We start from the raw sequence: 27,047 nt of genomic DNA, 5'->3' as shown, positions 1-27,047 counted from the left end.
AAAAGCACAATTTGGAAATCGTCAGAGTGAGATGAATAGCTCCACCTCTTTTTACAATGCAGAGTTCAGCTGCCTGCAGGGATATATAACATTTTAAGCTTCATAATTTGTAAGCTATATATGGACTGAACTAGTTAATTTGGCTTCAAGCAAAGTTAATCTTATGTTTGTTTGTTTTTAACCAGGTAGACTACAGCACAGCAAGCAACTGTAACATCTTTGTGACAGTATTGTGACTGTTGGGACAGAAGGCTTTGCCTTTCTTTTTTTAAAAAAAAGTTGGCTTTAAACTCATTCAGATTTGTTACTATTTGTTATCAATCAGGACTCTACGGCCGGACTTTTACCGCCCCGTCCGCCATGGAACTGGAGCGGGCAAGGGACGGTCAATGGAAATGTCCGTTGACCTCGGGCAGGATTTTGCGGTTTCGGGAATAAGCGAGACCGTAAAATCCCGCCCAGTGTGTTTGTAGATCAGATGATTTAAATTGATATGAGTTGCTATTCCGTGCACCCAAAGGAAAAGGGAATTTATTTCAGTTTAAAGGGATAATCAAGTTTTTAATTTTAAAGGAGAAATTAATAAAATCTAGGTGCATTTAAGGAAGAATCTTTTTATTTGAAGAGAAATATATATATATTGAACATATTGTTACAAAATGATATTAATATTTGAATTCGAAATGAGTTATAAAGATAAATGAGTTATAAAGATTTGTTTTGATTTATTATTGTCACATGTATTGGGATGTAGTGAAAAGTATTGCTTTTTGTGCGCTTTATAGACAAAGCATGCCATTTAAAGAATACATAGGAGAGAAGGAAAGGAGAGAGTGCAGAATATAGTGTTACCGTCACAGCTAGGATGTGGGGAAAGAACAACTTAATATATGGTTGGTCCATTCAAAAATCTGATGGCAGCAGGGAAGAAGCTGTTCTTGAGTCGGTTGTACGTGATCTCAGACTTTTACAGCTTTTTTCTGATGGAAGAAGATGGAAGAGTGTATGTCTGGGATGTGTGCGGTCCTTGATTATGCTGGCTGCTTTCCCGAGGCAGTGGGTAGTTTAGATGGAGTCAGTGGATGGGAGGCTGGTTTACGTGATAGATTGGGCTATGTTCACAACCCTTTGTAGTTTCTTGTTGTCTTGGTCAGAGCAGGAGCCACACCAAGCTGTGATACATCCGGAAAGAATGCTTTCCAAGGATGGTGCAGCTTTAAAAATTGGTGAGAGTCACAGTGGACATGCTGAATTTCCTTAGCCTCCTGAGAAAGTAGGGGCATTGGTGGACTTTATTAATTATAGCATCGGCATGGAGGGTCCACGACAGATTGTTGGTGATTTGGACACCTAAAAAGCTGAAGCTCTCAACCATTTCTACGTCCTCACCATTGATGTAGACAGGGGCATGTCTTCCACTATGCTTCCTTAAGTTGATGACTATCTCCTTCATTTTACTGATAGAATGGGAGAGATTATTGTCATTGCACCATTCACCAGATTCTTTATCTCTTTCCTGTACTTCATCTTGTCATTGTTTAAGATCCAACCCACTACGGTGATGTTATCAGCAAACTTGAAAATGGAGTTGCAGCAGAATTTGGCCACACAGTCATACGTTTATAAGGAGTATAGTAAGGGGCTGAGGACACAGCCTTGTGGGGCACCGGTGTTGAGGATAATCATGGAGGAGGTGTCATTGCCTATCCTTTCTGATTGCAGTCTGTGCGTTAAGAAACAATTTTCTGGTCGTTCACGCCAGCAGAATTTTCCGGTTCTGCTGCAGTGAACAGAAGTTTGGCCGAAATGAAACTCCATGCTCACTTGCCGCATCGGCAGAGCGTGAATGGCCGGAAAATCTCAACCAATATGTTATAACCAGTAAGATTCTTTTGGGTCAGCTAATATAATGTTGTCTAAGGTCAAAGAAAAGTGAACATATATAATCTGTGTACTATTGTACGTAGTGCACTGGGAGATCATGCGCATGCACAATGGTGCCCTCTAGCTGTCATCAGCAGCTTCTCAGCATGAATAGACTCTGTCCACTCCCCCAACTGGCGAGAATCACACTTTGCCTCTTTTGTTTCTCAAAGTGGCATAACATTTTAATTTTTCTCTCGCCGAAAGAGAGCTCGTTCGGCACTTTGCTCCTTAGTGTTCAAAGGCTGATTGATTTAATGTCTCATTCAGAATTGGCACCTCTGATAGAGCAGCATTCCATCAGTATTGCATTGAAGTCAGTCTAATTGACAAGGGATGGGCAATAAATGCTGGCCATCCAGCAATGCCCATGTTCCATGAATGAATAAAAGAAAATGAGTGGACTGCAGCCAGGCCAGAGCTAAAGGACGGTTCACAAACAAAATATTGGGAATATTTGTAATATTAATAATCTGTAATAAAAACAGAAAATGCTGGAAATGCTCAGCAGGTTAGGCAGCATCTCTGAAGTGAGAAACAGAGTTGTGACCTTTTACTATGGTAAAGGTTGATTCATTTGTTAATTTACCGGAGGGTGATGTCACAGATGAGTTCTGCTGTTGGGATTCAGATGAGGACCACAGTGGGTGGCTTACAGGAAGGAGATCATTGACGGGCACACACGCTGATCGCACCGGCTGCCTTGCCTGATAGCGAGGAGGAAATTCGACTCCAAGGTGTCAGGGGGCAGTGTGGAGAGGTTCACCTAACTTAAGCCTCTGTTTCATCCCCCTATCATGTTGCAAACCAGAGGTACTCCTATACTTCTTGCAGTCTTTATATGGAGAGATGGGCATTGCTGGATGGCATTTAGAGATGCAAGGACTGATTAGGGACAGTCAGCATGGCTTTGTGAGTGGAAAATCATGTCTCACAAATTTAATTGAGTTTTTTGAAGAGGTAACCAAGAAGATAGATGAGGGCAGTGCAGTTGATGTTGTCTATATGGACTTTAGCAAGGCCTTTGACAGGGTACCGCATGGTAGGTTGTTGCATAAAGTTAAATCTCACAGGATCCAGGGTGAGGTATCTAAATGGATGGTTGTGGAGAGTTGTTTTTAAAACCGGAGTCCTGTGACCAGCGGTGTGCCTCATGGATCAGTGCTGGGCCCACTGTTATTTGTCATTTATATTAATGATTTGGATGAGAATATAGGGGGCATGGTTAGTAAGTTTGCAGATGACACCAAGATTGGTGGCATGGTGGACAGTGAGGAAAGTTATCTCCAATTGCAGTGGGATCTTGATCAATTGGGCCAGTGGGCTGACGAATGGCAGATGGAGTTTAATTTAGACAAATACGAGGTAATGCATTTTGGTAGATTGAACCAGGGCAGGACTTACTTAGTTAATGGTAGGGCGTTGGGGAGAGTTACAGAACAAAGAGATCTAGGGGTACATGTTCATAGCTCCTTGAAAGTGGAGTCACAGGTGGACAGAATGGTGAAGAAGGCATTCAGCATGCTTGGTTTCATCGGTCAGAACATTGAATACAGGAGTTGGGACGTCTTTTTGAAGTTGTACAAGACATTGGTAAGGCTACACTTGGAATACTGTGTGCAATTCTGGTCACCGTATTATAGAAAGGATATTATTAAACTAGAAAGAGTGCAGAAAAGATTTACTCGGATGCTACCGGGACTTGATGGATTGAGTTATAAGGAGAGGCTGAATAGACTGGACTTTTTTCTCTGGAGCGTAGGAGGCTGAGGGGTGATCTTATAGAGGTCTATGAAATAATGAGGGGCATAGACAAGGTAGATAGTCAATATCTTTTCCCAAAGGTAGGGGAGTGTGAAACTAGAGGGCATAGGTTTAAGGTGAGAGGGGAGAGATACAAAAGTGTCCAGAGGGGCAATTATTTCACACAGAGGGTGGTGAGTGTCTGGAACAAGCTGCCAGAGATAGTAGTAGAGGCGGGTACAATTTTATCTTTTAAAAAGCATTTAGATAGTTACATGGATACGATGGGTATAGAGGGATATGGGCCAAATGCGGGCAATTGGGATTAGCTTAGGGGTGTAAAAAAAAAACAAGGGCGGCATGGACAAATTGGGCCGAAGGACCTGTTTCCATGCTGTAAACCTCTATGACTCTATGGCTCTATGAGGTTATCAAATCCTCTGAGCTCCCGTAGGGATGCAACAATACTCTTTGTCAAATTCAGGAACTTACCCCCAAATCTTCCAAAACACTCCGGGGACTCTGCAACAGAATTACCTTACCTGCAAATCAGATGTCTGGTCATTTAAATAATTCTGGTGCTGTGCCCCCCTTTGCAGTTTAATTTCTGAGTTTCAGTGAGTTACAGTGAATTTGTTGAATGGGGATCGGCATGGTTCAAATTTGGACTGTGTGACATCCTGATCATTTACTTCTGATAATCACAAGGGATGCCCATGTGAGTGCCCTTCTTAAGATGGTGCACTCGTGCAGTTTGCCAGAATCAGCCGATAGTCCAGTGCAAACCCCAGAGAACGTTTGCTCTCAGTCTCCAGCAGATCCTCACTTCATGCCCTTAACCTCCAAACTGCCACCTCAAGTGTGGTATTCAAAAAAACACAGGAGAGTCCTCTTGCAACTCCGGCCAACATTTAATCTTCAACAAATATCATTGCAGAAAATGAACAGGTCATTTATGTTTTGCTGTTTTTGTGTTTGTGGGACCCTTTGGTGCACATATTGGCTGCTTGCGATCCCTACACTGCAACCGTAATGACACTTCAAAAAATACTTCATTGGTTGCAAAGTGCTTTGTAGTGTTCTGAAATCATGAAAACCTTGACATTAATGCAAGTTCTAACTTTCCTTTTCAATTGACTCAATGCCTACATTGTGTAGTTTAACACAGAAAAAACTCCCGACATGGCCAATAATGTGAGTAGTATGTATACTGGTCTAGCCATACAATTTTGTTACCCCAACCTTCATGCCAGCAATAATTTTGAGGAATCTACTAACCTCTTATTTATAAAGAGCAAGGAGTTACACAACTGGTGAGCTTAACAGTTTTCACGCATAGTACAGAGCCTTGCCCACCAGGGATTTGGGCACATTCTTTCCATGACTTTTCATGCCAGGAATTCCAACCTTTTGTCCAAATGCAGAGTTTGCAGAATATTTCAGGTACCATTTATAGAATCACAGAATCACTACAGTGCAGAAGAGGCCCTTCGGCCCATTGAGTCTGCACCGATGCATGAAAGGTCCTGGTCTGCTTACCTAATCCCACTTGCCAGCACTTGAGCCATAGCCTTGAATGTTATGGTGTGCCAAGTACTCATCGAGGTACTTTTTAAAGGATGTGAGGCAATCCGTCTCCACCACCCTCCCAGGCAGTGCATTCCAGACCATCACCACCCTCTGGATAAAAATGTTTTTCCTCAAAACCCCCCTAAACCTCCCACACCTCACTTTTAACTTGTGTCCCCTCATAACTGACCTTTCAACTAAGGGAACAGCTGCTCCCTATCCACCCTGTCCATGCCCCTCATAATTTTGAACACGTCAATCACATCACCCCCTCAGTCTTCTCTGCTCCAGAGAAAACAACCCAAGCCTATCCAACCTCTCTTCATAACTTAAATCTTCCATCCCAGGCAACATCCTGGTGAATCTCCTCTGCACCCCGTTCCAGTGAAATCGCATCCTTCCTCTAATATGGCAACCAGAACTGCACACAATATTCCAGCTGTGGCCTGACCAAAGTTCTATACAACTCCATCATGACATCTCTGCTTTTGTAATCTATATCCCGATTGATAAAGGCGAGTGTGCAATATGCCTTTTTCACCACCCTATTAACCTGCCTTTCCGCCTTCAGGGATCTAACCTAAACTGAATCCGTTGTGATGGAAGGAATTGTACAAGACTTCACATGATGACATAGTTTGGTGTTCTAGATTTCAGAGTTTAATGTTAGATAAGAGTCTGAGTCATTGCTAATTGATTTGATGGCCTTTGGCAAAGCGGGCTGCCCATTCTTGTGTTGACTCCCACCAAGCTGGTGTACCAAGTGATCATAGAAATCATAGAAACCCTACAGTGCAGAAGGAGGCCATTCAGCCCATCGAGTCTGCACCGACCACAATCCCACCCAGGCCCTTCCCCTACATATTTACCCGCTAATCCCTCTAACCTATGCATCTCAGGACTCTAAGGGGCAATTTTTAACCTGGCCAATCAACCTAACCCACACATCTTTGGACTGTGGGTGGAAACCGGAGCACCCGGAGGAAACCCACGCAGACACGAGGAGAATGTGCAAACTCCACACAGACAGTGACCCAAGCCGGGAATCGAACCCAGGACCCTGGAGTTGTGAAGCAGCAGTGCTAACCACTGTGCTACCGTGCCGCCCTCTGTGCTACTGTGCCGCCCTGATGTAGGCTGGAGCCCTGGCCCTCTCAAGGAACATCCTCCCTTTTACCCTTTCCGTTCAGCAAAATGTGGTAAGTTCACACAAAAGCAAAATTCTTCAAGTGCTGAACACCCCTGAAATAAGAACAGAAAATGCTGGAAGAACTCAGCAGCTCTGGCAGCATCTGTCGAGGGGCAAACAGAGTTAATGTTTCAGGTCGGTGACTTTTGATGATGTGATATGTTAATGGTTAATTGGAAGGCATGATAGTTCCTGTGATGCTGTGTCTGATTATGAAGCAGAAAAGCAGAACTGTGGGAAGGGCAGAATTTGAGATTGGCAAACGCCACTTTGCTGTTAATATTGAGAATGATGGGTGGAATTCTCCCAACCCACAGCGGATTTGCTGGTGGTTTCGGTGGCGGGCGGGCGGTGAGAATCTAGATTAAAAAAGCAGAGAGGTCATGATGGAGTTGTATAGAACTTTGGTGAGGCCACAGCTGGAGTACTGTGTGCAGATCTGGTTGCAACATTATAGGAAGGTCACTGTTGTCCAAAGTCCTCTTTGGAAACGGAACTACGTCAAGGTAGCCACTGTGGTTCAGCGGTTGGCTCATAGAGTTCTGTCCTCCAAATGGAAAGGAGTCATCAATGTTTGGCAGTCCAGGTGCTGTGTGAACCTCACACAGTCTGCAGTCAGTGAAAGGAGATAGTGCAGAAGAACATCGGGCATGTCACAGGACAATCATTGGAAACATGGTGTTCCCCTGCTTCAGGGAGGGCAAGGGCAGTGTACCCTGCAGGAACAATCCACAAAGAGATGTGATGAAAGAGGATGGAGCAGAGGTTGGGTGAAATGCATGTCCCCTGTGTGTGGTGAATCCTACACAGAAGGGACAGAGGTTGGAGTGTGAGCAACAAGACAGATGGGATGGTGGCATTGTGAAAGTCTTGTTGAGAGTGTGTGTGTTGATAGGTGTCCCCCGTGACCGAATGTGTGAGATCTGTGAAGAGAGTACCTGATGCCATGCAGAGAGTTTAATATTGGAGAGAGCTGAGAGAGGACACACCCTGGCAGAGCAGATGAGATCATTAATCCACTTCCTACTCGAGTTGGTGCTTCGTGAGCAGGCGACAGCTGCGCTAACCTCCTGGGCAACAGCTTTCCAGGCCAGAGAAGTGCATCTGGTGTGCTTCTTTGAGCAATCCCTTGGATAGAGGACATGCCGGTGGGCCCAGACTCCCCGAATAAGAGCATTAAGGACCTTGGTGGTGAATGCAGGTGCTGCCTTCCTCTTGAGGCTACTCGCCTTTTGATTCTGGCTTTCTGACATGTTGGAGTTTTTCCAGAAGGCAAGTGGGTTGGAGAGAATGATACGAGTGTGATGGACTGGTGTTTAACTATGGTGCTGGATCCTTTGAACCCACCAGCTGATGACAGGCAGACAAACCAGCTGTCAGCCTGCCAGGTGATTCGGAGGGGAACCTGTCTGTGCATAATTAATGACGTTCCTGGTGCAGGATCCCACCATTCTGGCCAATCAGAAAGACTCCACCGGAGTCATCCACCACCGCACTTAGTCTCAAAATGGGAGAATATATTCTTGGCAACAATTGTCACATTATCAAATAGTTTGTTCTGAGTATATCAAAGGAACACAAGTACATTATGAGCACCAAAATGTAACAATGATACTTAAGGGCTCCAGCAAACTGAGGAATAGTATGGAAGATATAGGAACATAAGAATTAAGAGCAATTCAGCCCTTCGAGCCTGCTTCACCATTTAAGTGATCATGGCTTCATCACCAAGGTTCTCAGTGCTCTTATTCTGGGAGTCTGGGCCCAAGGGATCGCTCAAAGAAGCACACCAGATGCACTTCTCTTATCCTGGTCTCAACTCACTTTCCTGCTTGCTCCCCATAGCCACTTTTCATCCAAAACATATCTATTTCTTTCTTGATTCTGCCTCCACTGCACTCTGAGGCAATGAGTTCTACGGATTCACAACCCACTGAGAGAAGTAGTTTCTCCTCATCTCAGTTTTGGACCTACTTCCTCTCACGCTGTATCTATGACCTCTTGTTCTAGACTGAACCACAAGGGAGAACATCTGTTTCACGTCCACCTTATCAATCCCCTTTAGCATTTTATATACCTCGATCAGATGCCCCCTCATTCTTCTGAAGGCTGTTGGGAGTATACAAACACATCAGTGATGTCAGCAGATGTGTGCTAATTACATTTGAATAGAAGATGATATTTTGTAAAAAAACGTAGAGAGAATATAAATACCCTGACCTCAGCACTCTGTACTTTCTCTGAACAGTTTAATTAAGTTAGCCGAGTATAATCTTCACAAATCTTTGTTGACAGCCACTAATTAGTCTATACCCCTCTAAGTGTTTATTAATGTCATCCTTATTATTGGTTGGAGTAGTTTGTCCACTGCCCAAGTGAATCTAATTCAAGACATCTCAATCCCCCCTTTCAAACCGTTTGAACATATGTTTCTAACTATAAGTTCAAACACATCAGGATGGAATGTTTGTTTGCTTTTTTTCAATATCCTGAATTTCTTTTTTGTTTTCTTTGCTCTGCATCATCGACTTTGGCTTTATCAGTATGCAGGACTGGTATTTGTCCATCTCTTTGGTGACTGGTGGTAAATTTGCTCATTCAATAGATCGACAATATTGACCAGCGGAAGAGAAGAAACAATAATGGGATTAAGGTTAAATAGGGAAAAAGAAAGCGATGAGAATATGTATCAAAACTGGGAATGAATAAAACTGGCCTTGCAGTTAAAAAAATGGACAAAATAATTAAAGGCACACACAAATCCTCCAACGATAATATCAAAAGGAGAAATTAGGATGCTCATTTTAAGTCAAAGAACCTTCACAACTGATAGGTAAAGCCTAATATCCTTTGCTAGGAATGTGACTTAGCTGCATAGAGAATACTGTATTGCTTTACAGGTGGCTTTGCTGTTAATTTAACATGCCAGATCAATGATGTCAATGAATGCTAATTCACAGCCCAGTAATAATATCAGTGACTGCAATAACACAAAGAGCAAAAACAATTGATTAAGTGTCTTTGGAGATGTTTAATGCTTTTAGCTAAAGGTTGCTCAAAGTTGAGGATGATACGCTCAATTTCCTAATGTTGAAACATTGAAGATAATTATTGCTGAGGCACTTAACATTTCACACTCCATCTATCAGGCATTGAAATGCACCCTTAGTTTTAAAGTAAAATTAGTCTATATTTATAATTAAAGGAAGGTGACATCAAAATATAGGTTAATCGCTTGCTAATCAGGATGGAAAGAAACGATTTCTGTTATACTGAAACGGGGAGGTGGGTGGCGAACTTACCATTTGAAACAAAATGGGCGATCGGTGAACAGGGTGTTATCGCCTCCCGTTTGCTGTGGTTGTTGAGGGGCCTAAGATATTTCGAGGCTTGGGCCTTTACTTGCGTGAATCTGGAAAGCTGAGCATGTCAAATCAGTAATCCGATGGAGTTCATTGGATGGGGAAATAGGTCATTTCCTATGAGAAGCTGGCCAACAGCCCCGGCCTGGGAGGAAGGCAGTGATTTGTCAGGGTTAGGATATAGAACAGTACAGCACAGGAACAGGCTCTTTGGCCCATGATGTTGTGCGAACATGACCCCAAATTAAACTAATCCCTTCTGCCTGGTTGATGGAGGTGGATGTAGGGACAGCACACAAAAGGCCAACAGAAATATTTTTGTGTGATTAGTAGAACATTCATACTCCACCAGAGTAGCTCCACAAAACTATTAGGTGGAAATGGTATTGAACTATGTTAGACTCTGATTTGTGTATTAAGAACTAGACTCCCACTTGAAATTGGCAGCTGCTCCGACTGCCCATTCCAGGAAGGGCAGACAGTTTAATACTGAGCTGGGTGGGAGGAGGGGTTGTTCTGTGGGGAGACAGTGTGTTGTGGGATGGTCCTACTTTTGTGAAGTTTGTGATTTAAATCACGTTTTTGGATGGTTCCCAGTGCAGGAAATTGCTCATTGAAAGTTTGGAACTTCCCGGGCAATTGCCATGCAATCCTTACCTGGGAACTTCTGGGAGGTTCCTCAGTGCATCTTTGGGATACCCTCCAGAAATCACACCCTAGAGCTCAGAGGTTATGGGTCATTCTATGTTAAACATAATGTGGGATCTTACAAGCATGATAAAGAAGGAAATCAGACCATCATGAGTGAAGTTAGCATGTCTACCAACATCTCTATCTCCAACTCTCCTTTCTACTAACCTTACAGGGCGCTTAAAGGACTTCTGCCCCATGTGGTTGAGAAATCTAGAGTTGAGGGAAGCAACCTTGACCATGACCAATTCCCTTCTTGTGATCTAAACCATCTTCTACAAAATTCTGATTGTTATGTAATGCTAGGTGGGCAGACCATAATGGGGTGATTATTACACAAGTAAGAATACTATATTGTTTCGTTGGGTGCATTGCATGCAAGGCTACAAATTAAGTAACACTTGTGAATGCTGAGATGGAAGTGCCTTCATATTATTGATAAGCACTTTAAGTTCATCAAAGATGAGTGGTAAGATGGTTTAAGATATAAAAATGCTTTGTTCATTTTGGAATGTGCGGCAGCAAGTCTTACCTTGACTGACCAAGAAAGACTATTGAACATCTTGCAGCACTAAGCTGAACATAAGATTATGGAGGTTACATTGTGCTTGGTCAGTTTCCTTCGCCAGCCCACAACCCGCCACCTCAAGGAAGGTCTCCTTCCTCACTCCATATTTGGTTTAGTCTCAATTCTATGGGATCCTCAGCCAATTTGATGGCTCAGAACCTAAACCAATGAACAATGCACACGCTGAACATTATTATCAGTCATCAATTAAAAATTCTACAGGAGTGGATTTTTTGCTACCACCCCTTACCCTCTAAAACCAAAAGCAGAAGCTCCCAGTTAGTTCAGGAATACCAGCAAGGATCCAGTTAAGAAATAGAAATTAAGATAACCCACAAAAAATTGTCAGAGTCAGTAATGATGTCTGCCTACCACACTTCTGATGGAAAGATAAATCTTGATTCCAATCTCAGAATTAAGCATCCCAGGTCTGACATATAACAGTTGTTGACGACATCACCGTAGTCGGTCGGATCTCAAACAATGACGAGACAGAGTACAAGAAAGAGATAGAGGATCTGTTGAAATGGTGCGGTGACAATAATCTCGCCCTCAATGTCAGTAACACGAAAGTAATAGTCACTGACTTCAGGAAATGTAATGGAGGACATGCCCCTGTCCACATCAATTGTGAGGAAGTAGAAATAGTCGAGAGCTTCAGGTTTCTCAGTGTCCAAATCACCAACAATCTGTCCTAGACCCTCCATGCTGATGCTATAATTAAGAAAGCCCCCCAATGCCTCTACTTTCTCAGAAGGCTAAGGAAACTCAGCATGTCCACTGTGACTCTCACCTATTTTTACAGATGCACCATCCTTTCCGGATATATCACAGGTTGTATGGCTCCAGCCCTGACTAAGACTGCAAGAAACAACAATGGGTTGTGAACATAGCCCAGTACATCACACAAACCAGTCTCCCATCCATTGACTCCATCTACACTTCCCGCTGCCTCAGAAAAGCAGCCAGCATAATCAAGGACCCCACACACCCTGGATATACTCTCTTCCACTTTCTTCCCATCGGGAAAACGATACAAAAGTCTGAGAATACATACCAACCAACTCAAGAACAGCTTCTTCCCTGCTGCCATCAGATTTTTGAATGGACCTACCATATATTAAGCTGATCTTTCTGTACACCCTAGCTATGATTGTAACACTGTATTCTGCACTCTCTCCTTTCCTTCTCCCCATGTACTCTATAAACAGTATATTTTGTCTGTATAGCATGCAAGAGCAATACTTTTCATTGTATCCCAATACATGTGACAATAATAAATCATATCAAATCAGCTACCCTGTGACATTTCTCAATAAAATTGTCTATTATCGTGTTGTACGATGACAGAAAACCCATTTTACATTGGACACATATCATCACCACCCCTGTCACCAGCAGACAAAGGAAACTTCAATCAGTCTGGGTTGGATTTGAATCCAATTGTGTTTCTAAATTTTCCTTGGTTAGCAAGCATGGCCTGCCAAATATTATGGTGAGTATCGAATCCAGGCTTTGTATTGAATGACAGCATTCAGATGCTTCACTATTTTGACCCAGTGCTCAGCTCTAGAAGAAGCAATGAACCTATAGAGCAGGTACAGATTGCTATGACCTTACCATCCAGCAGACAACATTTGGTAGTCAGGGTGATTTGTGTAGTCGGGGTAAGGATGTATTCAGGAGGTCCCATGAGGATTGGTGAGGTTTTTGTTGATGGGGGGGCGGGGAGGTGGGGGAGATTGGGATGTGGTGATGGGGGGGCGTGGGGGGGGGGCAGGGTGTGGGGGGTTGTTCTGTGGGGAGACAGGCTGTTGGGGGGTGTCCTACCAGCAAGGATCCAGCTAAGATATACAAATTAAGATAACCCACGAAAATTTGTCAGTCAGCAGATGTTCCTTCGATTGCTTCATTACAAGATGCAGTGTGAGCCAAGTAATTCAGAACAGAAACCCCTTGCAGCTTTATTTCAATTGGACTTAAATCAGTGCGAAACACAGTTTCCTTTTGTTCCAGTTTGCCACAGTTTGGATGGACTTCATTTCACATCGGCGACCAAATTTGGACTGATTTTGGAGCTGCTCTAATGAACAGAATGCCCGAGGCATCAAAGTTTGTTGAGTCTACATTCCAGAACCTCTCTACGGGAATGTCTGCAATGTCTCAGGTGGATTCATTCAGCAACCTCAGATGAACGAGTGACTACAAATTAGCCAGTTTATAATACAAATTCCTTTGCCATTCCTGCCAATGAGATTGCTCCATTAAGCTATTTAAAATAATTAAGATTTAAATGCCCATTATTTTCAAACAAGTTCTCAGCTATTTTTGAAACATAAAATTGCCCAACTAAACATTGTTCAATTATCTAATAATTATAGCCTGTAACAGCTTAATTGTGATTATGTTGCAACTTACTTTCACTAAAATTATTTTAAAATTAGCTCATACATGGGTAATTTTAATGATGCCGGTGTGCATTAAAGGACGCAATGTAAAACTAAGTGGAAACATTGGCCCTTAAATTCCATTGGGATCCTCTTAGGCTTCTGTCTGATGGGAGAGTGGTCAGAACCCCTGAGAAATGTGGCATAAATAGTTGTTGCTGCTCTTTGTACCTCCCAAAGTGCCCTCGCCAGCCAATCAGTGGGGTGGCATGGTGGCACAGTGGTTAGCACTGCTGCCTCACAGCGCCAGGGACCCGGGTTCGATTTCCGGCTTGGGTCACTGTCTGCGTGGATTTCGCACGTTCACCCTGTGCCTGCATGGGTTTCCTCCGGGTGCTCCGGTTTCCTCCCACAGTCTGAAAGATGTGCTGGCTAATTGCATTGGCCATGCTAAATTCTCCCTCAGTGTACCCAAACAGATGCTGGAGTGTGGCGACGAGGAGATTTTCACAGTGACTTAATTGCAGTGTAAACGTAAGCCGACTTGTGACTAATAAATGAACTTTAACTTTAACTCAGTTGTACCAAGAAATCAGAAGCCTATCAGAATTGTTTAGGCAACTTGGGTTGCCTACACCCTGAGAACAAATAAACCACCATGCTCCAGCATATGTATGTATCCCCCCTTGCAGCAAAAATCACCCCTTTTTCTTTGCCTATTGCACAAGCATGTATCAGTAATATTAGTCAATCTGTAAAAGTATTAGCAGGTGACTGAACAAACATCTTAATCATTTCCCCAAAAGTTGACCTGGAAATACGTGACATTATGGATGCTGAGAAGACTTCAGTTTCCAGATTTGTCTCGTTAGATATGATTAGAGAGTGCTTCAACTAAAGTTTCCCTGTGTTATTCGTTCAGGAATAAACATTGCTTCCAGCCACTTCCACTGCTCTCTGGAAATATCTACCCTTGGCGTCACAATCAACAACTATTTCACAAGTGTCAAACAAAAGATACATCTCATCTCAGACCCCAATCTATAATTCAGTGATAGGAACACTCTCTGGATGCAATGTTAACTTTAATTTCTGACTGTGGTCTGTTTCTATTGGTTTCAACTCTAATATTTGATTTGGTGACAGATTCCCCAATCTAATACTTCTGTGAACTACGCTGGTAATGTTTGGAATATAGGAAAGAATTCACAGTTGTGTCTCAGTCAAAGCCCCTGTGACCTCTTCAAGCACAGACCTATGAAGGTACATCAACAGGTTGTGCCACATTAATTCCTGCAGGACAAGGTTCCGGTATCCATGAAGGCATTTGTTGAGGGCAGTCCACCATCCGTGCCAATTCTACACTGGTCCTATTAGTGGAGTGTGTCTTATCATTCCCACTGATCTGTGAGAGAGTAGACTTAAAGAAAGCAATGAGATGACCTTAGAGCCTCCCATATCTCCACAATCATCCTCAACACTGATGCCCCACAAGGCTGTGTCCTCAGGCCTTTACGATACTCCTTATACACCAATGGCTGTGTGGCCAAATTCCGCTCCAACTCCAATTTCAAGTTTGCTGATGACATCATTGCTGTGGGTTGGATCTCAAACAATGACGCGACAGAGTACAGGAAAGTGATAGAGAATCTGGTGAACAGGTGCGACGACAATAATCTCTCCCTCAATGTCAACAAAATGAAGGAGATAGTCATCGGCTTGAGGAAGCGTAGTGGGGAACATGGCCCTGTCTACATCAATGGGGATGAAGTAGAAATGGTCGAGAGCACAGGAGCAGGAGTAGATCATTCAACCCTTCAGCTCATTTTGTCATTAATTATAACGTGGCTGATCTGTATCTTTATTCAATTTATCCACTTTGATTCCATTACCCTTAATGCTCTTGTCTAGGGTCACTTAACAGCTTTTTTGTGGGGGTCAGTTGCAGATTTGCACGGATCACATCTTCATTCATTGCATCCACATCAGAATAAATATCAATTCTTTCTCAGTCATTCAACAGAAAGCAATCGGACATGTCATTACAGCAGAGCTGCATTTTAATATTTTGATTTGATTTATTATTGTCACATATATTAGTAGACAGTGAAAAGTATTGTATCTTGCGTGCTATACAGACAAAGCCATACCATACATAGGGAAGGAAAGAGAGAATGCAGAATGTAGTGTTACATTCACAGGTAGGGTGTAGAGAAAGATCAACTTAATGTGAGATAAGTCCATTCAAAAGTCTGATGGCAGCAGGGAAGAAGTTGTTCTTGAGCTGACTGGTACCTGTCCTCAGACTTTTGTAGGTTTTTCCCAATGGAAGAGGTGGAATAGAGAATGTCCGGGGTGTGTGGTGTCCTTGATTATGCTGTTTGCTTTTCTGAGGCAGCAGGAAGTGAAGATAGTGCCAATGGATGGGAGGCTGGTTTGAGTGATGGACTGGGCTTCTTTCATGATCCTTTGTAGCATATTGTGGTCTTGGACAGAGCAGAAGCCATACCAAGCTGTGATACAACTGGAAAGAATGCTTTCTATGGTGGGTTTGTACTCGTTGGAATTTAGAAGGCGAAGGGGGGATCTTATAGAGACCTATAAGATAATGAAGGGGCTGGATAGGGTAGAGGTGGAGAGATTCTTTCCACTTAGAAAGGAAGCTAGAACTAGAGGGCACAGCCTCAAAATAAAGGGGGGTCAGTTTAGGACAGAGTTGAGGAGGAACTTCTTCTCTCAGAGGGTGGTGAATCTCTGGAATTCTCTGCCCACTGAAGTGGTGGAGGCTACCTCGTTGAATATGTTTAAATCACGGATAGATGGATTCCTGATCGGTAGGGGAATTAGGGGTTATAGGGATCAGGCGGCAAGTGGAACTGATCCACTTCAGATCAGCCATGATCTTATTGAATGGCGGGGCAGGCTCGAGGGGCTAGATGGCCTACTCCTGCTCCTATTTCTTATGTTCTTATGTTCTTATCTGTAGAAGTTGGTGAGAGTTGTCACGAATATGCCAAATTTCCTTAGCCTTCTGAGAGAGTAGAGGCATTGGTGGGCTTTCTTAACTATGGTGTTCGAATGGAGGGACCAGGACAGGTTGTTGGTGATCTGGTCACCTAAGAACTTGAAGCTCTTGCCCATTTCTACTTCGTCCCTGTTGATGTAGACAGTAAGAAGTCCCACAACACCGGGTTAAAGTCCAACAGGTTTATTGGGTAGCAAAAGCCACTAGCTTTCGGAGCGCTGCTCCTTCGTTAGGTGAGTGGGAGTTCTGTTCACAAACAGGGCATATAAAGACACAAACTCAATTTACAAAATAATGGTTGGAATGCGAGTTTTTACAGGTAATCAAGTCTCAAAGGTACAGACAATGTGAGTGGAGAGAGTTTTAAGCTCAGGTTAAAGAGATGTGTATTGTCTCCAGACAGGACAGTTAGTGAGATTTTGCAAGCCCAGGCAATCATGGGGGTTACAGATAGTGTGACATGAACCCAGGATCCCGGTTGAGGCCATCCTCATGTGTGCGGAACTTGGCTATCAGTCTCTGCTCAGCGACTCTGCGCTGTTGTGTATCGTGAAGGCCGCCTTGGAGAACGCTTACCCGAAGATCAGAGGCCGAATGCCCGTGACCACTGAAGTGTTCCCCAACAGGAAGAGAACACTCTTGCCTGGTGATTGTCGAGCGGTGTTCATTCATCCGCTGTCGTAGTGTCTGCATGGTCTCCCCCATGTACCATGCCTCGGGACATCCTTTCCTGCAGCGTATCAGGCAGACAACATTGGCCGAGTTGCAAGAGTATGTACCGTGTACCTGGTGGATGGTGTTCTCACGTGAGATGATGGCATCCGTGTGGATGATCCGGCACGTCTTGCAGAGGTTGCTGTGGCAGGGTTGTGTGGTGTCGTGGTCACTGTTCTCCTGAAGGCTGGGTAGTTTGCTGCGGACAATAGTCTGTTTGAGGTTTTGCGGTTTTTTGAAGGCAAGAAGTGGGGGTGTGGGGATGGCCTTGGCGAGATGTTCGTCTTTATCAATGACATGTTGAAGGCTACGGAAAAGATGTCGTAGCTTCTCTGCTCCAGGGAAGTACTGGACGACGAAGGGTACTCTGTCCGCCGTCTCCCGTGTTTGTCTTCTGAGGAGGTTGGTGCGGTTTTTCGCTGTGGCGCGTCGGAACTGTCGATCGATGAGTCGAACACCATATCCTGTTCTTATGAGGGCATCTTTCAGCGTCTGGAGGTGTCTGTTGTGATCCTCCTCATCTGAGCAGATCCTGTGTATACGGAGGGCTTTTCCATAGGGGATGGCTTCTTTAACGTGTTTAGGGTGGAAGCTGGAGAAGTGGAGTATCGTGAGATTATCTGTGGGCTTGCGGTACAGTGAAGTGCTGAGGTGACCGTCCTTGATGGAGATGCGTGTGTCCAAGAACGCAACCGATTCTGGAGAGTAGTCCATGGTGAGTCTGATGGTGGGGTGGAACTTGTTGATGTCATCATATAGTTGTTTCAGTGATTGTTCACCATGAGTCCAAAGGAAGAAAATGTCATTGATGTATCTAGTGTATAGCATCGGTTGAAGGTCCTGTGCAGTGAAGAGGTCTTGTTCGAACCTATGCATGAAGATGTTGGCATATTGAGGTGCGAATTTGGTCCCCATGGCTGTTCCATGTGTCTGGATGAAGAACTGTGGATCTCTCTGTCGGCTGTTCCGGTTCATTGGCTGTCTCATTGTGTTCGCTGTTGGCCTCTTGGGGTTTGTGGAAGAACCCCCGCAGCCTCATTCGCCTGATGTTTTCCTCTGTGTCTGCTGCGAGACTGATTTTGGTGGTGGGACAGAAATTGAGCCCTCGGCTGAGAACTTCGATTTCATCTGGTTGAAGTGTGAAGTCCGACAAGTTGACAATGGACTTCCCTGCAGTGGTACTGTTTTCTACTGTGGTACCAGGGGAGGCTTGGTTGCTGCTGGTGGTGATGCCGAGATTCTCAAGTTTCCTGTTCTTGGTGTGCATGTAGATGGCGTAGTTCCGTTGTCTCATCTGCTTGGCAGAGTTTCGCAGCTGGTCTGCATTCTGAGCGCAAGTTGAGAATATGGACTCTATATTGGTTTCCAGGATGCGGCGTTTGCTGTAGAGCTGGTGTATGAGGTGGTTGAGGAGTGTGAGAGAGGTGCGACGGCAAAGTCCCTCAGCGTAGTCTGTGTTATTGGTTGACCTGAGTGGGTTCGTGATCTGTCGTCCTTTCAGTATCTTGTCTGCCTTCTTGCATCTTTGTAGAAATCAAGTCTCAAAGGTACAGACAATGTGAGTGGAGAGATTACCTGTAAAGACTCGCATTCCAATCATTATTTTGTAAATTGAGTTTGTGTCTCTATATGCCCTGTTTGTGAGCAGAACTCCCACTCACCTAACGAAGGGGCAGCGCTCCGAAAGCTAGTGGCTTTTGCTACCAAATCAACCTGTTGGACTTTAACCTGGTGTTGTGAGACTTCTTACTGTGTTTACCCCAGTCCAATGCCGGCATCTCCACATCGATGTAGACAGTGGCATGCCTCCACTATGCTTCCTGAAGTCGGTGATTATCTCCATCGTTTTGTTGACATTGAGGGAGAGATTCTTGCCGTCGCACCAGTTCACCAGAATCTCTATCACCTTCCTGTACTGTGTTTTGTCATTGTTGAGATCCGACCCACAACAGTGGTGTCATCACCAAACTTGAAAATCGAGTTGGAGTGGAATTTGGCCATACAGAGATGTATAAGGAGTATCGTAAGGGGATGAGGACACAGCCTTGCAGAGCACTGGTGTTGAGGACGATCATGGAGGAGGTGTTGTTGCCTATCCTTGCTGACTGCGGGCTGTGGGTTCGAAAGCCTTGGACCCATTTGCAGAGGGAGGAGCCGAGCCCAACCCACGAAGTTTGGAGATGAGTCTCGTAGGAATAATGGTGTTAAAGGCTGAGCTGTAGTCCACGTAATACATTTCCCTTCTCAATTATTCTAGGTATGCCACATGAGAAGACAAAACTGTTAAGAAATAAGGGCAATTAGCATGTTTTTTCCCCCAGCAATACTTGAGCATTCTTTAATTCAGTGAGCGCCCTGAAGTGATTCAGTGTCTGCTCCTTCATTCAGCACTGGAAGGAAAGACATGACTCTGGGAGCTGTGTACAACACAACATTCCATCACATGCTGCCTGAGTCATAACGAGAGCTCTTAAATCTTTTCATTGGCTATTGATGGTTGGTGATCCTGACCTTTATCCAATTGAAAGTTCACAGTTAATTACAGACATTATTTCACCATTACAATTGCAATGATCACTATAATTACAATGGAGTGGTTTTACTCTTTCCATTAGCTCAATTGCAATGTGAAATCTTGGCTCAATGCTGCCTCACAGTTTTGGAAAGGAAATATACTCTGATCCAAAAGAAAAGCTTATTTTTCTTTTTGCTCGGTCCAAACACCATAATCAAATATTCCAGGTGAAGGGGAAGTGGGTGCGGTGGCAGGGAAGAATGAAGAAAATTTTTGACCTAAACCTATAACCAACTCCTTGTGGCGATCATCTCATTCAAACAAAACAAACATCACATAGTTAACACCAATACACTGTGCTGTATATGCGTGCTTCAGCATTTAACTAATACCATTCTTTGCCATGTTTAAAACATGAACACAATAACACACAATTTTCCATAAAGGTAGTTTTGCCTGGTTTCCTTATCAGTATTCCCATTTCAAAGTTCCCAGACTGGGCTCCGACTTTTCCAACACTCAACACTCCTGGCAACAGAGCTTTGCAGACTGGACTTGCAAACTGGGAATTCAGGCACTGGCTCCTCCGATCATTTTCCTTTCATTCATTTTAACAAGGAGCATGAACATAAATTCTGGTTTTGCACTTGACAAGAACTAAACTCAGTCCAAACCCACAACCACTTCCATCTGGAAGGACAAGGGCAGTCGATACATGGGAACACCACCACCTGCAAGTTCCCCTCCAAGCCTCTCACCATCCTGACTTAGAAATATATCGCCATTCCTTCGCTGTCACTGGGTCAAAATCCTGGAATTCCCTTCCTAACAGCACTGTGGGCGTATGTACACCACATAAACAACAACAGTTCAAGAAGGCAGCGCACCACCACTTCTCAAGGGCAACTACGGATGGAAAGTAAATGCTGACAAGCCAGTGATGCCCATATCCCATGAATGAATAAAAATAAAACCAAGACAATGACAGCCTACAGCTAAACCCTTGCCTCACCTCACCTCACTACCTGTATTTTAACATGCTTATGTGGTGAAATTACAGACTTCCTCAATGTCTATGTATTTTCCTATTCCTGTCATATAGAATCCCCCACTGTGCAGCAGAGGCCATTCAGCCCATCAAGTCTACACCAACTCTCTGACAGAGTTTCTTATCCTGGCCTTCTCCCCCGCTCTATCCCTGTAACCCCACCCATGGCCAATCCATCTAAACTACAGGTCCTGGGACACTAACCGGCAATTTAGCATGGCCAATCCACCTAAACTGCACATATTTGGACTGTGGGAGGAAACCGGAGAACCCGGAGGAAACCCACACAGACACGGGGAGAATGTACAAACTGCAAGCAGACAGTCACCCAGGGCTGGAAGGTTCTATGAGGCAGCAATGCTAACCACTGTGCGACTGCGTCATCCTCTATTGCCAAGTTACCCCAATGTGTGAGAGGACCCCTGAAAGAGATGACTTTTCACTTCTATTTTAGCCTTTCCGAATAACTGTTCATAAAAATGCTGGTCCTGAAATTCTGCAACTTTCTTCCATTCTCCTATTCTCACATTCTTAGGTAGCCCCCACTGCCCTCCCTGCCACCCCCGTTCGTGTGCCCCCCCCCCATCCACCGATTGCAGGCAGTGGGGCCCCCCTTCACTCCCCATATCGATCTGATACAGAGCAACAGCAGACCCCGCTCCCTCCACCGCTCATAGGCAGAGCGACATCAGGCCCTTATCTCCCATCCACTGATCGCAGGCAGAGTGCACAGCAGTCCTCTGTCCCTTCCTCCTTGATTGGGCCACCCCGGCCTGGCCCTGCCCCCTCCAGGCCCTGCTCCCCCCTGCCCCCCCGTAATTGGCCCCAACCCCTCCCAGCCCTACCCCCATAGGCCTTGTCCACTCTAAGTCCTGTCCTATAGGCCCTGCCCCCTCCAGACCCCACCCCTTTGTGCCCCACCCCCCTAAGGCCCTGCCCCAGTGGGCAGTGCCAAGGTGCCTAGTGGACGTTGCCAAGTTATCAGGCTGGCACTGCCATGCTGACACTACCCGAGGGGCCTCCCCCTTGCCTGGGGGCCTCACTGGCCTCTGGTTCTACCGGTGAGGGCAACACGACTGTTCCCCATTCATGGGAAGCAGGTGTTTTCCTCGCCGGAGAGAACATCTCCCGGCGAGGCCAGAAAGGCAAGTGAGTCAGGACGATTGAGCGCCAGTCTGCTAAGCAGAAGCAAATTAACATTTAAATAAAGTTAAATAATATATTCAACCTCTCACCGGAATGGGCGAGAGGCTGACCGTGCGGATAATCCAGTTCCGGTAAGATCGCGAGAGCCGCGAAATCGGGCGCGATCCTGATTTCTCGGCTCTCAAGTGATTTTATCAGCGCGCTCCGCCTACCGATGGGGGAATTTAGGATGGCCAGTCCACCTAGCTTGCACATCTTTGGACTGTGAGATGAAACTGGAAAATCTCTTAAAGATACAGTAACATCACATTACAACTGCACATAAGTTGCATTCACCTGGTGAGGTAGACTTCCATGATTAACGATGAGTTTGCACTGCATTGTCCTTTATGGAGAGTGTCTGTAAATGGCAGCCTATGCTTGAGACAGGATGGTGGAAGTGCAAGTTGTGTGAAGGAAGACTCAGGAAGAGAGGGAGGATAGAGCAGTGGCTGGGCAAAGGTGGAAGGGATAATGTAAGCTGTCAGGGTGCCCTTTAAATGAGGTGTCTGGAACTTTAACCCCATGAGGTAACGGCGGGGTGGCAACTTCATGCCTGCTTCCGGTGTAAAAATTGGCAAGCTCCTCATAGAAGCATATTTAATGAGCTGAACAGTGCAAGATCATGCATGGTCTAATGTCCTTCCCCCCTCCCCCCCCCTCTCCCCCACCCTCATGCTGAAATCACTTTCACTTCTACACCCTTCACCAAACTTAAAATTCAAAATGGAAGATTCCAGCCTGTAAATCAGGAGAGATTATGGATGAGGGGGAACGTGGAGTGTGGGGAGGTGAATTAGTTAGGAACACACTGTCATCATCTCTGGTTCCAGCCCCACTGTTGGCCTCAGTCATGGCAACTTCAATAATGACTAGTGCCACATCTGCCGTGAGGGTGAGGGCTTGCAACCAGGCCTATACTCACCTCTGGTTGTGCACTGCCTTTCCAGTGAGTGTGGGTGCAATCTGTTAGGTGGCATACCGCTTTCATTCAAATGGACAGGTTACGCAAATGTTACATGTTGCCTGCACCATTATAAATGGACATGGGTTAATTGTGCATCCCAATCACTGCCTCTGTTTTCTAGCTTGATCTAATTTCTATCCCAGCTGCATGGTCAGCACATCTGGGCAAGTTCAAGTTATGGTGATCTGAAATGGGTGGCACGGCGGCACAGCTGTTAACACTGCTGCCTCACAGCACCAAGGACCAGGGTTCGATACCCGGCTTGGTTCGCTGTCTGTGCAGAGTCTGCACGTTCTCCTGGTGTCTGCGTGGGTTTCCTCCGGATGCTCCGGTTTCCTCCCACAGTCTGGTTAGGTGCATTGGCCATACTAAACGCTCCCTCAGTGTGCCAGAGTGTGGTGCCTAGGGGATTTTCACAGTAACTTCATTGCAGTGTGAGTGTAAGCCTACTTGTGACACAAATAAATAAACTTGAGTTGAAACTTAAGACTGAAACTATGTGCTAAATCTGAATTTAGGGTGTCTGATTCACTCTACATACATTTAAAGCACTTGTTTTCTACCTTTGGCCAAATAACCCCCTTAATATTATATATTATATCACCTCCAGTCCTGCTAAAAACGTAATCTCTATTCTGACACTTTCTGGTTCTGAAATGACATAGAAACTATCAATGTTTCAGGCGAGCAAGGCGAAAAAAGGAAACTGCATTTCCAGTTTGGAGAGATAACCAATCTAAGTATAAGCAGGCTCTAGCTAACTGCTTTTGATACTAAGAGTGTGTGAAAGGTGTAAAATGTTTCTTTTCCCAGCACTGACTGGCTTAAAACCGAAGATTTGTGTTGGAGCATAAATTTCACTTCTGTGATGGCTGGGCAGAAATTTCTTTGCCTGACGTGAATTTCATCATAACGTAACTCTTACTTCACAAGGAGGCTAATTCTGGTTGGCGCCACAGTCTCACTTTATTCTTCTTAATACCCTCCTGCTGCAAATTGTCGTGTTCAGTGACATGGTCACCTGGACATACATGGTCAAAATTCAAAACACCCTAACTCCCCCATCACCCCTGCAGTGGTGGATCACAATTTTGGGACTGTATGGAGTTTCTTTTTTCGCTGGCTGTTATTTTAAATCCTGGCACCATTGACCACGTTTCCATTACACACAACCTACTGAGAATTGTAATGAAATGAGCTTTAATGATGGGGAATAGTAGATGATTGCAGTTTGTAACCACAATGCGGCATTTAGACAATAAACAATAACCCGTTGTTCACTCATCCCATGGTGAATAACAGTCTACCGTCTAATTGAAGTCTCTAAATTTACCACGTATTAGTGCCGTGTTTAAAAAGTTTCCATATGTGAGGTATTAGCTAAGTGAATGTGTAATTAGCATATAAAAGTTAAAGCATTTGACAGCTAAACTCTTTGGCTAAAATCTCTACATGGAACACGGTAACTTGGTTCCAAAGGTTAGAGGGAAGTAAAACTCCTGCAATATTATGTTATTTATATGAAAAAGACAATTCATTGAGGATTCTTCGACAATACCAACTCGCATTCTTAAAATGGCGGCATAATTTGTTACCATAGTTCCTGGCTTTTTGTCAATATGAGTGTCTTTTGTCTCTAATGTGTGTGCACACTTCCAGTGCTAGCAGCAGCAGACACCATTTTGGGTAAAGTGGTTGTATGTAAACATGGAGTGTTCACTGGAAATTTGCAGAATGGGTAGATTGCAACAATAATCAGCAGGTAATTCTGTTTTGGCAACGGCGTTGCCAATTTGGAGTTCAACACCTCAGCCAACACCTAACGGCACGGTGGCACAGTGGTTAGCACTGCTGCCTCACAGCTCCAAGGACCTGGGTTCAATTCTCGGCTTGAGTCACTGTCTGTGTGGAGTTTGCACATTCTCCCCGTGTCTGCGTGGGTTTCCTCCGGGTGCTCCGGCTTCCTCCCACAGTCCAAAGACGTGCGGGTTAGGTTGATTGGCCATGCTAAAATTGCCCCTTAGCGTCCTGGGTTGCTTAGGTTAGAGGGAATAGCAGGGTAAATATGTAGGGTTACGGGGATAGGGCCTGGGTGGGATTGTTGTTGGTGCAGGCTCGATGGGCCAAATGGCCTCCCTCTGCACTGTAGGGATTCTATGATTTCTCTTAATTTTGCACAACTCAATACACACTCAGCAGGAAGAAGGTCTCCAAACCAACACCATTTTAAGGGATCATCAACTATTTTCACGTCATTTACTGATTGATTTCTACTGTCTGTTGTTGAAGTGTTTGGCATTCTCCAGATTTGGTCAAGACGTGATGCAACACTTGTTGAAGAATTTGGTCCTGATGTTTCTGCACAAGCCATTCACTCCCCAGTCATGAGTGAGGTGGCGTGTTCTCCACTTGACTCACAGCATCACTTGACTCACAGCATGATGGACAGAATGGGCAGAGATGACACTAGCTGCTGGAAGTCGGAAGTCGAGGGAGGGACCTCAGTGAGAAACAGATATTTTCACTTTGCCGGGAGATCCTCTTGCAATCTGCCATCCAATTCAGGCACTAACTGCAGCCTCAAATCAGGGTGAGAATTGCATTGCCAGTCCAGGGAAAGGTGATCATGGCCATGATCTATCTCTTTCCACGCTGAAACAGGTGATATTTGCAAGAACTTCCACTTTGCAGTCCACTGCTGGTCATCAGTAGCTTCTTAATTCCAGATTTTTTTTGTTGACTTCAAATTCCACCATCTGCCATGGTAGGATTCGAACCCGGATTCCCAGAACATTTGCTGAGTTTCTGGATTAATATTCTAGCCATAATACCACTAGGCCACCGTTCCTGCGATTGCATTCTCTCAGATGTTGTTGCTCTGGCATTTGAGCACCTCAAGGTCTTTATGGGAAGGGTGGCAGCTACCTTAAAGAGCTTGGTCCAGCAGTTTCTGCAGGCTTTGTGCTCAGACCTGCACTCCATCACTTTAGACATATGTGGGATCCATCAGTGGCTCAGCGAGAGGGGGGCAGGGTAGCTTGATTTCCCTCCAGGTGCTCCTCCTCAAAGGGTCAATGAAGGACGCTTAGGTGCCCAAAGGGAGGTGGAGCAACTACCGGACGCCCTGAAGACATCCATCCAGGACACAGCCAAGGTGTCCAGCTAATCCTAATCCCCTCTGTCTGTGACCCCCATCAGTTTTAGCTGCTCAAGTTGTGGAGGGTGCACTTGTCCCACAGCAGGAGGCCCTATAAGCCCCAGACCTTTAGAGGACAGCCGCCAAAGTCAACTCAGCCAAGATAGACCCAGCAGACAGCAGGTTGCCTCCACCTTAGCTATTTGATTTAATTTGATTGATTTGATTTGATTTATTATTGTCACATGTATTAACATACAGTGAAAAGTATTGTTTCTTGTGTGCTGTACAGACAAAGCATACCGTTCATAAAGAAGGAAATGAGAGAGTGCAGAATGTAGTGTTACAGTCATAGCTAGGGTGTAGAGAAAGATCAACTTAATGCAAGGCAGGTCCATTCAAAAGTCTGACAGCAGTAGGGAAGAAGCTGTTCTTGAGTCGGTTGGTACGTGACCTCAGACTTTAGTACCTTTTTCCTGACGAAAGAAGGTGGAAGAGAGAATGTCCGGGATGTGTGGGGCCCTTAATTATGCTGACTGCTTTTCCGAGGCAGCGGGAAGTGTAGACAGAGCCAATGGATGGGAGGCTGGTTTGCGTGATGGATTGGGCTACATTCACAACCTTTTGTAGTTCCTTGCGGTCTTGGGCAGAGCAGGAGCCATACCAAGCCGTGATATAACCAGAAAGAATGCTTTCTATGGTGCATCTGGATGTCAAGGCTGTATCCAGGCATAATGATAGAGTGCATAAAATTAAAGCATTCTAATTGCACGCTGGTGACATCGGTGTTCATTCACTGTGTATGTACAAAACATTTGTAAATACAGTTTTATTTCATGACCCAGAGCCTCAGGACGTGAATGCCTCTTGCATGTAATTCTATGTGCTATCTTATTTCAAGGGTGACCGACGCTCCCAATGCTCAGTAGTCTGCCTTTGTGTATTTCAGGGTCATGTTCTGTTTAGCAAATTCATGTTAGTCACTCGCCACTTGAGTCATCAAAGGGAGATGAGTCAAGTCAGAAC

Source organism: Mustelus asterias, chromosome 5 (genome assembly GCF_964213995.1).
Source record: "Mustelus asterias chromosome 5, sMusAst1.hap1.1, whole genome shotgun sequence".
In the NCBI taxonomy this organism is placed as follows: domain Eukaryota; kingdom Metazoa; phylum Chordata; class Chondrichthyes; order Carcharhiniformes; family Triakidae; genus Mustelus; species Mustelus asterias.
The sequence above is the reverse complement of the archived record's forward strand: the minus strand, read 5'-3'. Positions refer to the sequence as shown.